This window comes from Hyaena hyaena, unplaced genomic scaffold, assembly GCF_003009895.1.
Source record: "Hyaena hyaena isolate Hyena2069 unplaced genomic scaffold, ASM300989v1 scaffold_256, whole genome shotgun sequence".
Taxonomy (NCBI): Eukaryota; Metazoa; Chordata; class Mammalia; order Carnivora; family Hyaenidae; genus Hyaena; species Hyaena hyaena.
The window spans coordinates 161,125-175,931 of NW_024080885.1; the positions used below are offsets into that span (position 1 = coordinate 161,125).

Here is a 14,807-nt window from a genome sequence, read left to right on the forward strand (position 1 = left end):
CCTTGAACAGTGGAGGGGTTAGGGATGCTGATTGAGAATCCACATATAATTTTTGACTCCCCAAAAACTTAACTATGCCTAGCCTACTGACTGGAAACTTTATCAATAATATAAACAACCAATTAACACATATTTTGTATGTTGTATGTATTATCTATATACTGTATTCTTACAATAAAGTAAGCCAAAGAAAGACATTAAGAAAATCATAAGGAAGAGAAAATACATTTATAGTGCTGTGCTGTAACAAATCCACATTTTAGTGGGCCTGTGATACTTAAACCCATATTGTTCAAGGGTCACCTGTATAATTTTTTATTCAGTTGTCAATTTGACTAAAATCTCATTTTTCATTTTTATGATTCATAGAGACTAAAATTATTTTGTAAGTGGCTTTCCTAGGAAAAAAGAAAGAAACTGCAAATCTATCAGTTAATCACTATATTGAGCTCCAACACTGAGAGGTGATAAGGCTTTATTTATAGATTCTGGGAAGAGATTAAAGGCTAATAAAGACATTGGTGTACAAACAAATAATTACAATACAACGTAGTGACAAAAGTGTGTGCAACACAAAGAAATGCCCTTCAAAGTTGTGAGAGGAATGCTAGGTAAGGTTCCCAGATTGAGCTAAATCTAAAAAGGTAAGTAGGTGGGCTCCAGGTAGGCATGAAATAGAACACTCAGGTAGAGGGAAGGGTGCAGGAAAGACTTTGAGTCAAGAGAGAAATGACATGGGTCTCCTGGGTGTCTCAGTCAGTTAAGCGTTCAACTTTGGCTCAGGTCATGATCTCATGGTTCGTGGCTTCAAGCCCCGCACCGGGCTCTGTGCTGACAGCTAGCTAGGAGCCTGGAGGCTGTTTCAGATTCTGTGTCTCCCTCTCTCTCTGATCCTCCCCTGCTCACACTGTTTCTCTCAGAAATAAATAAAACATTAAAAAATTAAAAAAAAAAGAGAGAGAGAAATGACGTGTTGGAGAAAAGCAAGTACATTTGTGTGGATGGAGCCCAGGAGAGCGATAGGAGATGAGGTTGAACAGGAGAGAAGGGGCCAGACCTTGAGGGATTCTGTATACAGGAGAAAACAGGCTTCATCCAAGGCATGGGGAACCACCGAAGGATTTTGAGCAGATGAGTAACATGATTAGGCTCACATCTGAGTGAAAACTGTGACACTTGAAGCAAAAAACAAGTTAGCAGGCTAAACATTTGTCCAGAGCAGAGAAGTCCTGGCCTGAAATAAAAATAAAGTTACAAGGTGACAAAAACCAGAAAGATTTAGGAGTAGAGTCAGCTGGACATGGTGATTGACTACTAAGAGTGTGGCAATGTAGTTTATCTAGGACAAATCAAAATGAAATGTTTCAACTATCTAGTGTTTGTGATGAGCAGTCACAATGTGTTCTCTCTTGCTGCCTTCCACCACCTCCGCAAAGCCCTGGGGAGCACTGAGCAGGTCTTTGGTTGGAAGTCTTCCTCAGGATGGTTACCCCAGGTTGTTGCTCAAAAGTCTGCTGTAGAGCAATACAACTTATAAAGAGGTTGGGATTCTTGGGAAGCATTATATAAACAAGAATCTCAACACTTTGTTCATTCAATGAAGATTTATCAAGTGCCCATGATGTGCTAGATACTGTTTGGGGCACAGGAGATACAACAGTAAACCAAAAAACCTCATTCTCATTTGCAGCAGCAGCAGCAGGAAATTAAGACTGAATGGGCATATATTGAGTTCACTTGTGTGTCTTCTAGGTACCACAGAGGATACAGAATCATTGAATTACTGTCAAATATCTGAGTGTCTGTTCTGCTCCAGGCACTGTGTTAGATGTGAGGATACTTAGTTCCTGTATGAAGGAACCCACAGTCCAATGGATGATTTTGACAAAGACATAAGGAATTTGCATTCTAAGTAGTAAGTTCCCCAAGAGGATAACATCCAGGCAGAGCTAGATATAACAGAAATGGGAGTAGAGGCACCTGGGTGGCTCAGTCAGTTAAGTATCCAACTACGGTTCAAGTCATGATCTCGCGGTTCATGAGTTTGAGCCCCACATAGGACTCTTTGCTCACAGCCAAGAGCTTGGAGTTTGCTTCAGATTCTGTGTGTCCCTCTCTCTCTGCCCCTTCCCCAACCACATTCTGTCTCTCTCAAAAATAAACATCAAAAAATTAAAAACAAAAAGAAATGGGAGTAGGGACTGTGGTTGAGGAAAATCTGGGAGAAAATTACATGTAAATTGAGGAAAGACCAGTTGGAGATAACTAGGCAGTATTCAGCATGGAGAGAAAAGTGGAATGGGCTGGGACAGGGAGACTGTGATAGCAGGAAGGATTAACATGTGCCAAGGTCTAGGGACAGGAAAGAACATGGCCCCCTAGGGGAACTTCAGGTTGTTCAGTATAGCCACAGCATAGACTAAGAGGTAGGAAATGTAGATAGACATGAAGACTCAGCCATGGAAGGGCCTTCTGGGCCATGCCAGAGAGATTGGGCTTTATCCTAGGGGCATTGGGACAGCATTAAAGGGTTTCAGAGGATTGACATGATCATATTTACATTTTAGAAAACTCATGGCTGCAAGGGTAAAGGATAAATTGGAGAGGAGAATAAGATCAGAGGCAAGAAGACCAGTTACAATGTGGTTTCAGGAATCCACGACAGAGATGACAATGATGTGAATCAGGGATAGAGCTGTGGGGGTATACAGAAATAGATGTGTTTGGCATTCACAAGGTAGAATTTACAGGACCTGGTGACTATGGTGATTTGGGAGTCAAGGGTGGCACATTCTCATTGGAACGCAGGTGAAATAAATTGAGGATAACACTGGATCATATATTAATGCCTTGTCATTGGTGTGGTTCATACTCTGTTGAGTTGGCCTGTCTGTCTCTGCAACCCTTCCCATTCACTCTCCAATACTCATGATCTGTTGCTGGGAGTTGAGGAAGGCATTCCATGTGCTTTTGGACTCCATGCCTATAAGGGCAGAGTAAACACATGTCATTTCACTTTCTCCCTGCCCTATAAGACCTCTGGAGTATCCCGTGTGCCTATTGCCCTGGGAGTGAAGGTATCCTTATCGTAACAGTTCTAGAAGAGTGACCCAATCTTGAGCTCTAATAAGAACAACTGCTAGTAAGTGCTTTATAGTTTATATATCATAGAAAGCAATTACAAATATCACAGCAAATTCTAGAGTTTTATGGAGGTCTTCTTCCCTAGAGATCCATTGATGTTGGACATTTCTGTCCATTAATCTAAACCCAGTTCCGTTCTCAAATCAGTTTCTTTGTCTTCTTTTTAGTTTCAGTATGCTTCAATTCCTGCTCCAGATCACTTCCTTTTTTTTTTAATTTTTTAATGTTTATTCATTTTTGAGAGACAGAGATAGAATGTGAGCAGGGGTTGGGCAGAGAGAGAGAGGGAGACAGAATCTGAAGTAGGCTCCAAGCTCTGAACTGTCAGCACAGAGCCCGATGCGGGGCTGGAACCCACAAACCGCAAGATCATGACCTGAGCCAAAGTCAGACACTTAAATGACTGAGCCACCCAGGTGTCCCCACATCTCTTTGTCTTCCCTGGCCTTGCATAATGTCTCTCTTCTAGTCTCCAGCTTTCACTCTCAGACTGGGGTTTGCTATTCAGAGGGTCCAAACAGCTCAAGTCCTAGAAATGGGGAATGAGGAACTTGTTCCTGGGAATGTGTCCAGCCCTTCTTGGGAGAATAATGAATGGGATTGAGGCTTCCTAAAACATGGAGTTTTCTAGTAGTTCAGTTTCCACTAGGATGAAAACAACTTGCTAACTTTCTCAAACCAGCCTAGAAGATTAAATTCTCCTCTGGCCTTTTGTTGCTGACTTTGTTTTTCCCGGAGGAGCCAGAGCCTGTGGCTTATGAAGTTCACCCATTAATTGTATCTGGTGAATTTTTAAGACCTAATGTGATACCCCAAATTTGTATCACATACCCAAGAGTAAAAAACTAGAAGACTATTGGGAGTGGCGCCTAGTGTTACGGGGAGCTATGGGGGAAAGATGAGAGGGAAGATTTGTTTTGAGAGTTTAGCAAGTTGGAGTACTACCTGCCATTGTAATAGGGTTATAACTGAACCAGTCCTGAGAATTTTGCAGCGTGGGTCCATGCTTAGAAGCTTCAGTGACATTAACAGAGCCCACAAGTGTTCTAGTCCTAGAAACAACCAGACCTCCCAGGACCCACACTCTTTCTTCCAAGGCTGAAGGTGATGGAAAGTGAGGCTAGTTCTCTTGAGCTCTGTGCAGACCCCACAGAACCCACCCCATTCCCTTTGCTGTGCTGTCTGGAAGGCATCTGACCTGAAAATTGGGGCGTGAGATAACAAGAATTTTTCAGGCCAGTGCTGGGACAATAATGAGTACGCTTAAAATGGAGCTCCCAGAGGTAGCATGGTGCACTAGGTTTGTCTCCTCTGCTTTCCATTTTTCTCTCCACCTACTCCACCCCACCCCACCCTAGCTCAGGAGCCACGTTTAGCTCATGCTGAAGAGAGAACTACTCAGCTCTTGGAAAATGCTGAGCTGGGAGTTTGGGCTTCTTGGCTAAGCTAAGTACCAGATGGTGATTCAGCAGAAACTCCAGGTCTAGCAACTGGCACAGAGGGGTCAGGATGAGAAGGAAGGGGAAGAGAGAGCCAGGGAAGGGGGTAGGGCAGTGTGGGGGGTGGGGACCTTAGCTGGAAGAATGCTTCCAGATGAAAAGGGCTGGAGAAGGACAAAATGTTACTGTAACATGGTGCAAGATCTGTTTCACAGCCCCACTGTGGACCTTACAGAAGCTGGGATCAAAGCTTAGTTTATAGGAAAGGGCTGCTTTAATTGATTTTGGATTGCTGCTGCTTTGTTTTGATGTTTATGTCTTTCATCAGTCAAGTTCCTGTATACTTACCATAATACCAGCCTTTGTTTTAGATAGGCAACATCATGAGACTTTATAATGCAGCTCCTCACCCTGTGTGAAAAATGTCTCGCCCTGGGTGAACAGGGAAGGATTCTAGGAAGCTGGCTGTGTCTCTCCACTTATACCCGTTTCCCCCAAAATCTCTCTGAAGACTCAGAGAAGGAAAGATAGTTCAGGCTGGCCCGTGTGGGCAAACCTGGAACCTTATCAGAGCCTTGGGTTGTGTTTGTTAGAACTCAAACAGGGCTCTGTTTTTTTTCCTATCAGTGTCTTTTGGCAGCTGGCACTGCTAACCTCCTAGTTCTGGAAATGGCTGAGGTTAGGCAAGCCAAGCTGAAGCAGCCTCTCCACAATTAGAAACACGTGCCCAGATCCTTCCAAGAGCAGGACGGGGAGAAGTAGCCAAGGAATCCTGTCCAGCCTATCACAGAGCCCAGTGTCACCACACCCCCTCCGAGGGGCTGGGTGCTCACATGCTCGCTGTTCCAGACCGGGCACTGGAGAGCTGATCTGAGGGGCATCACCTTGCGCCTTTTGCTCCAGGTCTGGAGGGAGGGAGTCAGGGGGAGGTGGCAGAGCATGGCGGAAGGCAGAAGAAGTGTGTGCCCCAGCAAAAGGTGAGACTAAGAAACCAACGCTTCTGGCAGGCCTATGACCCAGGTGAAATTTATGGCCATTTCAGAGGGCTGGGAGCTCCATCCCGGAAAGGTGCTTATTTTGAAGCTCTGGAGAGGAACAGGGTGTTCTGATTTCTACAAAGTGGCGTCACAGCTTCCCGTTTCAGCAGCTGTTTGCTTGGTGCCTTATATCTTTTTTCTGTCCTGGCCTTCTCTCTCTATGCTGCATCTCTCGGGCTCTTTCTCCCTTACTCATAACGATGTGTACTGTTCCTCCTCTTCCTTCCTCCCCACTGTTGTTTCTCAGGCTGGCTCTTTCCCTCTCTTCTTCATCACCTGTCTTTATGGACTTTGGCATGTCTGGGCATGTTCCCCCAGGTTCTACTGCCTGTTTTCTCTTATCTGAAAAGATGGAGAGGCCTAGTTCTGCAAGTGCTAAAGGAAAATAAGTTGGTCCAAGCTGCCTCCAGCCCATTCCTGAGAAAGGTATGAGACAGCAAGACCAAGAAATCCTAAAGAAGTTCCCAGAGTTCAAGAGAACAAGTGATGGTGACATTAACAAGGGGCCAGAGAAGGTGATACAAAGGCAGAGAATCAAGACTGCCAGTGGGAAATAATTTTCTAAAGCTCTAGGAGCAATGGAGGCTACTTTCTTAGTTTCTGAGGAGTAGCCATCTTAGTCTTCCCTTTTTGCCACATTGGCATCTTACTTCCTGCTAGCCTGAAAGCAGACTAGCTAGTATCTTCAGGTGACTGACTCAGAGTGGCACTTAGCAACGATCTTGGGTACCATTGACAGGAGGAGGGGAGAGGGAGAATGTGGGAATGGGCAAAGGGAACACAGGGCAATGTGTATATGATTGAAGAAAGGCTGATGTAGTGGGAGAATAAGCAACTGAGAATTGTGGGGCAGGAGGACATTAACTGGGGTCTTACTCCACTCGTGTATAAAATGATGTTCTGAGTCCCTCAGGTTAATTCCTGGCTCTGATTGCTCATGAGGCTAGAAATGTGCCTCTGAATAGTAGGGCAAAAGCCTCAAACATTTCCCTCCAGTTTGGGAGCTGTCTACAAGGAAAGCCCCAACTAGTTCATTATTCTGAGCACTGTTTCTTTTTCTTTTTCTTTTCCTTTTTTTTAGAGAGAGAGTGCAAGTAGGGGAGAGGGACAAAGGGGGAGAGAGAAAGAGAGAGAGAGAGAGAGAGAGAGAGAGAGAGAATCTTAAGCAGGCTCCATGCTCAGTGTAGAACCAGACGACACGGGGCTCGATCCCACCACCCTGGGCCACAATCAAGAGTTGGAGGCTCAACCAACTGAGCCACCCACATGCCCCCTGAGCTCTGTTCCAGGGGCACCTGGGTGGCTCAGTTGATTAAGCATCAGACTTCAGCTCAGGTCATGATCTCATGATTCATAGGTTCAAGCCCCACATTGTGCTCTCTGCTCTCAGCACAGAGCCCGCTTTGGATCTTCTGTCCCCCACTACTGCCCCTACCCCACTGTCTCTCTCTCTCTCAAAAATAAATAAATGTTAAAAAAAAAAACTTAGTGGGGGAACGCCTGGGTGGCTCAGTTGGTTAAGCATCCGACTTCAGCTTAGGTCATGATGTCACAGTTTGTGAGTTCAAGCCCTGCATTGGACTATGTGCTGACAGCTCAGAGCCTGAAGACTGCTTCAAATTCTATGTCTCCCTCTCTTTCCCCCACCCCCACCCCCACTTTCACTCTGTCTCTCTCTCAAAAATAAACATTTAAAAAAATCTTTTTAATCAGTCCAGCCCCCTATCCAAATATCCTCATCCTGGCTTTCACCTCATTACACCCGAATGCTGTGGTACATGGAGCAGAAGCTGGCTTAACAAAAGGAATGAGATTGGTTTGGAGTCCATGTGGGAAGGTGTTCACTTGGCTTTTGATGAAGACATAAAATGACCCTTTGCCTGCCCAACTCAACAAGAGACCAGAGTCCTGTGTCCAGAAGCAAGGGAGTACCTGGCCTGTGCTGGCTACATTAAAACCATTGCCACCATCCCCTAGTCCATGCTTAACATTTTCTAAATGGAGATTTATTTATTTTATGCTTGCGAGTCACTGATGCTCTGTTTAAAATGGACTGGAGAGATTAATTTTAAATTATCTTTTTTACCTATAATCTGTAATTTATGCATCTAAGGCAAAGTTTCCCAAAACATGTTGTTCCTGTTCTTCCCTTCTAAACTTGTAATCCTTTAACCTCACCTCCCCTTCTGGGAGGTTGGATTGGGTTGACTCCACCTGGGAAAGTCCCAGAGCAGTCTCTGTCAGGGCACTTTCAGTGTTGTCCACTGCAAGATAGTGCACATTGTGGCCACTCTACCCTTTGACTTGAGGAAGGAACCCAGTCTCAGGACACTTGAGCTCATCTCTTGGCCTTCCATCTTGACTTCTTCTATGATCTGTGATTATAGCCTCTGGTCAGTTAAATTAGGAGACCAATAAAATGATGGAGGCAGAGTACAAAGGAACCATGTCTGTGAGCATCCCAGTGCTATACTCACCTTGTAAGAAGTTTAGGATTCTTGGGCTTCCATTTGTATGTATATCTGAGTTGCGTGTTGTATATATATCTGAGTTGGGCCTGAAGTTACATGGAATATGGAGGAGACTGGACAAGAACCTGGGATTGCATGAAGGAGGGATACTAAGAATGTCTTTTGCCCCAAATTTTTGTGAGAAGAAAATCACAGCTAGAGTTATTGGAGGGTGAGCCATATAGAATTTTACGGTATAGAATTATAAAGGGAAGGAACAGGAGGCAGTAAGTCTTTACCTATAGGATCCTGGGGGTGTAGAAGAGTTGGGATGCTGTCATGTGGTGTGGAAATTTGCCAGCTAGGTCAGCACATGGGTGACTTCACTTTCACTGCCCACTTCTAGAGGGCCCCATCTCTTTCCTCCACTGGTGTTCTGGAAGGTCTGTGGACAGGCACTCCTTTGGGGTCTTGGATATGCTGCCTGGTTACTCTTTAAAAGTTTTGCTCTTTCAAGGTATGCCACCTGCTTTCTGGTCTTTCTGTATGGTGCCTGGCCCTGTATTAGCTTTCTATTGCTGCTACAAGAAATTATCACAAACTTAGTGACTTAAAATTATACAGATTTGATGTCTTATACTTCTGGAGGTCAAACCCTAAACTCAAAGTGTCAACACAACTGTGTTCTTTCTAGAGCTCTGGGGACAGTTGTTTGCGTGCCTTTTCCAGCTTCTAGAGACTCCCTACATTTTTTGGTTCATGGCCTCCTCTTCCATCTTCAAAGCCAGCAGCATGGCTTCTTCAGATCTTTCTTTCTTCCTCTCTGACCTCTGTTTCTGACATCATGTCTCTTTTCCTAACTCTGACCCTCCCTGCATTCCTCTTATAAGGACTCTTGTGACTACATTACACTCATTCAGATAATCCTAGATGATCTCCCCATCTGAAGATCCTTAATTTAATCACATTTGAAATTTTTCTTTTGCCATATAAGTAACATACTAACAATATTAGGATGTTGACATTTCTGGAATGCCAATTTCTCTGCCTACCACTGGCCCCATGAGTTTTGATGTCAAAATCAGAGGGGGAAAGTGAAAGAGAAGCTTCTGTGACTCCCCAAGGGATCAGAGTCTGAGGATCAGGGCTGAGATGGGGCTCAGCCTTCTCTGCAGGAAACAGGAGCTTGCCAACCCTCTCTACAGTGGACATTGCCCAGGTCAGTGACAGGATCTGCATTGTCATCGATCTGAGAACTCTACATCCTCTGCCAGTCTTAACAGTTTTCTCATGGGCAGGAAGCACTGAGCCCACCTCTCCTATCTGTCAGTTAAGAGGCCCTGGGCTCTGAGCAGGTCACAAGATTGCTGGGGCACCTAGGTGGCTTAGTCAATTAAACATCTGACTCTTGATTTTGGCTCAGGCTATGATCTCACAGTTCATGGGATTGAGCCCTGTGTTGGGTTCCACACTGATAGTGCAGAGTGTGCTTGGGATTCTCTCTCTACCTCTCTCTCTGCCCTTTCCCTGCTCACATACTCTCTCTCAAAATAAATAAGTAAACTTAAAAGAAAAAAAAAAGATTGCTGGGTTCTGAATCCCCTATTCCTGCCTATCTTATTTTTTGTATCCCTCCTGTCCCTTGACATTAAGGTGTCACTTTGTCACCTTTTCCAACTTGGCAGAGTAAGTAACCAAGCTCTGACTTAAACATCTTCTTAAAGTATCATCTTCTTGATAGCCCTTTTTGTTTGTGTTTGTTTGGTTTTTTTTTGTTTGTTTACCCAGCAAACAGAAAGGAAACAAGACAGAGGAGAAAATGCCTGAGAAATACTGATAAGCCCAAGATTCCATTGGGGTTTCTAGAGAAGCAGCAACTACCTCACAGGCAGATTACAATGGACAAGAACAAGAGTCTTATGCCTTCTTATTTATTTTATCCAGCTGGGCCAAAATTATAAAATTCTTCTTTTTGTTAGGGTCTCCCTCCTATAGGAAGCATCTCTGATTCCCCTAGGCTGAGTTAGGGACTCCTCATGGACACCCACTGGCTTCCATGAAGAGCTCTGCTACCACCACATTGTGGAATGATCATTGTTGTATGATCATCTTTTAGCTCACCCAACTTCCCCCCCATGCTCTCAACTTCCTGAGGGCAGGGACTTGTGTCTTACTTATAACTCCCCTAGGCACTCTACCAGAGTGCTTAGAACATGTAGGCCCTTTATAGGTGATGTTTGGATGGATGGATGGATGGATGGAGAGATGGATAGAAGAAAACCCTCACATTCCAAGCTATAGTGGCCACTGGTCCCCATCTACATGTGGCTCCCCTGAGGTCACTGTCTCTCAAGCATGCAAAATGCAGGGTCTGGCTGAGAAGAGAGAGGGGCCATAGTCATCAACAACATAAAGGGGTTCTGGATAGCAGACAAGCAGATACAGGATGCCTGAGCAGGGCAGGGGCTTGGCAAGTGCCGACAGTGTTGCCTCCACTCACTGACCTTTTCTCTCTGGTTGGAGGCTCAAGTTTCAGCCTGCTGTGAGGAAAGGTGTCCTGTGGTAGCAGGAGACTCAAAGTGCCCCCTTTCCCCTCAGTCACATGCTGTGATCACCGAACTTCAGGGTAAAAGGTCAGATATAGGGCCTGCAGCCATTGTTCTAAGGAGATTAGTGTCACCGGCAACCTGTCTCTCTACCTCATTCTCAGGATTTCTCCTTTTATTTCTGAAAGATCCCTGTAAAGGTAAAAGGTTAAATATTAGTCAAGGGCTGGGTTCTTGTGAAATTTTGGAGATAAGCTCAGGTGGGACAGAAGACACCAACAGCAAGTTTATTTGACAAATTATCCCTTCCTTCAAACATCTCCCATCCCCCAGCACTATTGTGGAGCTGACTGTTTGAAGGAATCTTTCTGGCTACCTTGACAAGGTCCCCTCCTAGGGAGATTCTTTTGTGTTTTCTATACCAGCCCACCAGGAGGGGACCACATTCCCCCCCAACCTGCTAGGGGAGAGGAGTTTCTGTGAGTTGTCCTGCTCATCTCTTATTTCCCTCCAAGTACTTTCCTGTGTCCTCTCCACCATGCCCTCTCCTCCCCTTTGGCAGAGGATAATTTTCTTTTCTGTGATCATAATCTGGTTCCTTAATCTGTAATCCTTACCTATCCCTGAGCCTCATGGGTATTGTGTCCTAATCTTCTTTTCATGTATCAGGCTCTTTTTATCCTTAAGTCCTTGCTTGTGTCTGCCTGAATTCCTAGGGCCTGGGGGAGGCAGGGCAGCCTTATACTTAGCAAGCCTCAGGGCCCTGAGGAGACAGATCACAGGCCTCAGTGCTTAGAGTGATTTGGGTTGGATTGTCACCAGGCATGTGATCCTGAAATCCTTTTTGAATTGAGTAAGATAAACCAAATGTGTGTGTTTATCAGAATGTCTCAGTCCATCTGGAACATTCGAGTATTTACAAGATGTTCTCCCTGTTCAGGCAGTTAAAATCCTTCCTCTGACAACATGTTTTGGTTCTCCTTATATGACACCATCTTGGATAACAGCTCCTCCATGAAGAGTCAAGAGTTTCTACTCTTGAAGTCAAGTTTCCTGTTGCTCTTTTGGTTCTGTGTAACCATCTGAGGATCATGTCTCCTTTTGATGAGATTCCTGGGGAGCAGGGGAGATTCTGTGCATTGTAGAATGTATAGACTGAGATGAGATTGCAGGTCTAATGATGTGGGGCATTTTCTTTATCCAAGTATTAAATATTTGTTGAGCACCTGCTGTTTGCAGGCACTAATGATCCCCTGGGATTAAAAGCATGAAAAGTCACAGTCCCTGCCTTCCTGGTCTACATGGAGAGAGAGAAAAAAAAACAAATCATTATAATACAAAGAAGTAGATGCTAAAACTAAATATAAAGAAAGTGGTCTTGGGGCACCTAGGTGGCTTAGTCGGTTAAGCGTCCGACTTTCGCTTAGGTCATGATCTCGTGGTTCGTGGGTTCGAGCCCCACGTCGGGCTCTGTGCTGACTGCCAGCTCAGAGCCTGGAGCCTATTTCAGAGGCTGTATCTCCCNCAGCTCAGAGCCTGGAGCCTATTTCAGAGGCTGTATCTCCCTCTCTCTCTGACCCTCCCCTGCTCACGCTGTCTCTCTCTCTCTCTCCTAGAAATAAATAATAAAAATATTTAAAAAAAAAAAAAAAGAAAGTGGTCTGGGGATAGAGAGGAAGGGCAAACTTTGTTCCTTGTCTATAAAATGCAGCTGGTGTACCTTACCTTGCAGTCACGTTGTCAGGAATAAGTAAAACAATAAAGACTCACAGAATAAGTGACATCTGAGCTGGATCTTGAAAGATGAGAAGGAGCTTGCCAGATAGAAGAGGTGCAGGGAAAAAGGTTACAGGCAGATAATAACATCAGGTCCTTACCCTTGCAGAAATGCTCTCAGAATCAAGTAAGGTTGGAAAATTTTTGAAAAGTAAAAGTGCAGTTTAAGGATCAGGTATTGATATAACTTGATCAGCTGTTCAAGTGAAGTCAGAGGCTTGGCCAGAGCTTGAGAAGGGATCTGGTGGGTTTTTGTGTTTTTTTAATAATTTATTTAGTTAGTTAGCATGTAGTGCAACAATGATTCAGGAAAAGATTCCTTAACGCCCCTTTTCCATTTAGTCCATCCCCCCCCACACACAACCCTTCCAGCAACCCTCAATTTGTTCTCTGTATTTAAGAGTCTTTTGCGTTTTGTCCCCATCCCTGTTTTTATATTATTTTTGCTTCCCTTCCCTTATGTTCATCTGTTTTGTATCTTAAAATCCTCATATGAGTGAAGTCATATGACATTTGTCTTTCTCTAACTGACTAGTTTCACTTAGCATAATACCCTCTAGTTCCATCCACTTAGTTGCAAATGAGATCTGGTGCTTTTACATGTATGACTTGTACCTTTGGAGGACTACAGGGCATCCTGGTCACTATTTCAGAGGAAGGGGAAACAAGAGGATTTTAACTTGCCTTTGATCTCAAGCTCTTCCCAAGCAGGTATGAGTCCTGTTCCTATGGCACAGGCTCCCCAGGTTGCTTGGTAAGTGTGTTGGTAGGATTCAGCCTCTCAGCTCTCTTCTAGCCCTTGTATGGAAAGTACAATGAAATACCACTACACACCTATTAAAATAGCCAAACTTTTGGAGCTGACAATACCAAACACTGAAAGGATGCAGAGCAACAAGACTCATCCACATTGCTGGTGGGAATGCTAACTGATATAGCCACTTTGGAAAGCAGTTTGGCTGTTTTCTTATAAAGTTAAACATACATTCAGGGGCATTTGGGTCGCTCAATCTGTAGAGCATGCTACTCTTGATCTCAGGATTTTTTAGTTTGAGCTCCACACTGGGTGTAGAGATTACTTTAAAAAAAAAAATAAAATCTTTGAAGTGCCTGGGTGGCTCAGTCAGTTAAGCATCCAACTCTTGGTTTCTGCCCCGGTCATGATCTCACAGGTTCATGAGTTCGAGCCCCACATCTGATTCTGCACTGCCCTTGGGATTCTCTATCTCCCTCTCTCTCTCTGCCCCTCCCTTGCTTGTGCTCTCTCTGTCTCAAAATTAAAAAAAAAAAAATTAAGTTTACTTAATAATAAAATCTTTAAGAAAATAAAAAATAATAGTTAGGGGTGCCTGAGTGGCTTAGTCAGTTAGGCATCTGACTCTTGACTTCAGCTCAAAGTATGATCTCATGGTTTGTGGGTTTGAGCATTATGTCGGGCTCTACACTGACAGTGCAGAGCCTGCTTGGGATTCTCTCTCCTCTCCCTTGCCCATGTCTCAAAATAAATAAATAAACTTTAAAAATAATAATAAAATTAAACATATATTTACTTTATGACTCAAAATCTCACTCCTGGTAGAGCAATGAAAACTCTTCTCAGAGACATCTACAATCCACTTAAAGACTTCTGTGCAAGTGTTTATAGTAGCTTTCTTCATCATAGCCCCAAATTGGGAACAACCCAGATGTCCATCAGCCAGTGAATAGAAAACTAATACATAAAATGGAGTCCCAGCTGACAATAAAAGGCCCAGACTATTGATATACACAGCCATACATGAATGGATCTCAAAAGCACAACGTAAAATGAAAAAGCCAGACACAAAAGCCTATATATTATATGATTCTGTTCACGGGACATGCTAGAAAAGGCAAAACTTTAGGGGAGGAAACCAAATTAATGGTTGCCAGAGGTAGGGGAAAGAGATTGACCTCAAAGGAGCGCAGTGTACAAGAAAGAGCACTTTTTAAAGTGTTGAAAATGTTCTATATAAAGAGTGTAGGAGTGGAGCACCTGGGTGGCTCAGTCGGTTAAGTGTCCAACTTCGGCTCAGGTCATGATCTCACAGTTTGGGGTTTGAGACCCACAGTGGGAGCTGTGCTGACAGCTCTGAGCCTGGAGTCTGTTTCAGATTTTGTGTCTCCCTCTCTCTCTGACCCTCCTCAACTCATGCTCTGTCTCTGTCTCATAAATAAATACACATTAAAGAGTGTGTAAGTGATTAAATGATGAAATATGTTTGTCGAATCTTATCAAACTGTACACTTAGAAAAAGGAATTTCATTCTATGTAAATTATACCTCAGGTAACAAAAGATTCCCCTAACTTCTATTACCCCAAAATCAGGCTGAGGAAGATGACATTCAGGATCTACCAACTGCTTAGGGCTCCCCGTGAACATACAGTGACCTGAA

At 44.1% G+C, this 14,807-nt stretch overlaps 1 protein-coding gene across 3 annotated transcripts in view; it reads left to right on the forward strand.

The window, feature by feature from the left end:
• The window catches only part of SLC7A8 (solute carrier family 7 member 8), a 51,842-nt gene that overhangs the window by 21,467 nt on the left and 15,568 nt on the right, over positions 1-14,807 (forward strand). The window lies entirely within an intron of this gene.